A 3111-nucleotide genomic window follows, 5' to 3' on the forward strand; every position below is an offset into this window, starting at 1 on the left:
GATTTTTTCAAACTTAGGCGAGTGCTGGACTGCAGCTAAGTCTCCAGTGAGAGAACTTAGGCGAGTACTGGACTGCAGCTAAGCCCTCGAGTGGGAGGATTACTCTCCACTCGGTAGGATTTTTTCAAACTTAGGTGAGTGTCGGACTGCAGCTAAGTCTCCAAGTGAGAGAATTTAGGCGAGTACTGGACTGCAGCTAAGCCCCCGAGTGGGAGGATTTCTCTCCACTCGGTAGGATTTTTTCAAACTTAGGCGAGTGTCGGACTGCAGCTAAGTCTCCAGTGAGAGAACTTAGGCGAGTACTGTACTGCAGCTAAGCCCCCGAGTAGGAGGATTGCTCTCCACTCGGTAGGATTTTTTCAAACTTAGGCGAAACGGATTCGCAGCTAAGCCCCCGAGTGGGAGGCTGGCTCGCCACTCGATAGGAAACTGTTTTTACAAACTTAGGCGAAGCGGATTTGCAGCTAAGCCACCCACTGGGGGATTTCTTATGCAAACAAAAACAATAATAATCACTGCGAAAATTAAAACGCTCTTGTGTTTGATAAATAAACCACATGAGTTTTTCTTATTACATCTCATCCGAGTGAGAATTCAAGTATAAAAGGGGCGGAGTAGCTTCGCATACCAGGATTGTGGCTCATCAATCTGGCGATCGACATTGTAGAGGTGGTATGCTCCATTGTGGAGGACTCTGGTGACTATGAAGGGGCCTTCCCAAGTAGGAGCGAGCTTGTGTGGTTTCTGCTGATCCACTCGGAGGAGTAAGTCTCCTTCTTGGAAGGCTCGGCTCTTCACGTTTCTGGCATGGAATCGACGCAAGTCTTGCTGATAGATGGTCGATCGAATCAAGGCCATTTCTCTTTCTTCTTCTAGGAGGTCGACTGCGTCCTGTCGGGCTTGTTCTGCTTCATCTTCAGAGTAGAGCTCGACTCGGGGAGCGTTGTGAAGCAGGTCACTCGGTAAGACTGCCTCGGCTCTGTAGACCAGAAAGAATGGGGTTCTTCCGGTCGATCGATTCGGGGTTGTTCTTAATCCCCAAAGGACTGATGGAAGCTCGTCGCCCATGCACCTGCTGCGTGCTTGAGATCGCGCATGAATCGGGGTTTCAGTCCTTTGAGAATCAGGCCGTTCGCCCTTTCTGCTTGCCCATTCGACTGGGGGTGAGCGACCGAAGCATAGTCGACTCGAGTGCCCTGAGAGGCGCAAAAGGCCCTGAATTTGTCAGAATCGAAGTTTGACCCGTTGTCGGTGATGATGCTGTGTGGAACTCCATATCTGAATATCAACTCTCTGATGAAACTGATAGCGGTGCAAGCATCGAGATTCTTGATAGGCTTGGCTTCAATCCATTTGGTGAACTTGTCGACTGCTACCAGCACATGAGTGAAGCCGCTCCTGCCTATTCTCAGTGGTCCAACCATGTCCAGCCCCCAAACAGCAAAGGGCCAGACGAGTGGAATGGTTTTCAGGGCTGACGCGGGCTTGTGCGGCATATTGGAGTAATACTGACATTCTTCACATTTGTCGACTATCTCTTTTGCCATCTCATTGGCTCTTGGCCAGTAGAACCCCGCTCGGTATGCTTTAGCCACAATGGTCCGAGAGGATGCATGATGACCACATGTCCCCGAGTGGATATCGTTAAGGATCATATGACCTTCTTCTGGTGTAATACACTTCTAGCCGACCCCAGTCGTGCTTTCTCTATATAACTGTCCCTTTATGACTGTAAAGGCCTTGGATCGACGGACGATCTGTTAAGCCTCTTCTTCATCTTCTGGGAGTTCTTTCCTTAAGATGTACGCGATGTACGGTTCTGTCCAGACGGGAGTGATAACCAAGACTTCCATGATCAGGTCGACCACAGCTGGAACTTCAACTTCAGTCGGATCCGTGGTGCTTTTTGGCTGCGGGGCCTCTTCAGTGAAGGGATCCTCCTGGACCGATGGTGTGTGGATGTGTTCCAAAAACACATTGCTGGGAATGGCTTCTCTTTTGGAACCTATTTTGCCAGATCATCAGCTGCTTGATTTTTTAGTCGGGGTATGTGATGAAGCTCTAACCCCTCGAATTTCTTCTCCAGCTTTCTCACTGCATTGCAATAACCAGTCATGGATGGACTTCTGACGTCCCATTCGTTCATCACTTGATTAACCACCAAATCTGAGTCGCCATAGACCATGAGGCGACGGACGCCGAGTGAAATGGCCATGCGCAACCCATATAAAAGTGCTTCGTATTCTGCTTCGTTGTTAGAGGAATCAAAATGGATTTGAAGAACATATCTGAGTTTATCTCCTCTGGGGGAGACCAACACCACTCCAGGGCCGGAACCATTTAGCATCTTGGAACCGTCGAAGAACATGGTCCAATGCTCCGAGTGAACCTGAGTCGGTAGTTGCTGTTCAATCCACTCGGCGACGAAATCCGCGATTGCCTGGGACTTGATAGCTTTATTTGCCTCAAACTTGATATCTAGAGGAAGGAGTTCAATCTCCCATTTTGCCACTCGACCAGTTGCGTCTCTGTTATGCAAGATCTCTGACAACGGAGCATCGCTGACGACTGTAATGGAATGATCAGAGAAGTAGTGGGCAACTTTCTTTATGGTCATATAAATCCCATATACGAGCTTCTGATAATGAGGATATCTTTGCTTCAATGGGGTCAAGACTTCAGAAATATAATACACTGGACGCTGAACTTTGAAGGTTTTTCCTTCTTCTTCCCGCTCGACCGTAAGTACCATACTGACGACTTGTCTTGTGGCTGCAATGTAAAGCAGCAAAGACTCCTTGCTAATTGGGGCAGCAAGCACCGGCTGGGTGGAGAGCAGAGCTTTGAGCTCTGCGAACGCTGCGTCAGCTTCAAGAGTCCACTTGAACTTGTCAGACTTCTTCATCAATCGGTAAAGAGGCAATGCCTTTTCACCGAGACGAGATATGAATCGACTTAGGGCGGCCAAGCAACCAGTAAGCTTCTGAACATCATGCACTCGCACAGGACTTTTCATTCGGAGTATAGTACCGACTTTTCTGGATTGGCGTCGATTCCCCGTTCGGAAACGAGAAAACCGAGTAACTTTCCGCCAGGAACCCCGAATGTGCA

The sequence above is a fragment of the Triticum aestivum genome, chromosome 5A (assembly GCF_018294505.1).
Source record: "Triticum aestivum cultivar Chinese Spring chromosome 5A, IWGSC CS RefSeq v2.1, whole genome shotgun sequence".
Lineage (NCBI taxonomy): Eukaryota > Viridiplantae > Streptophyta > Magnoliopsida > Poales > Poaceae > Triticum > Triticum aestivum.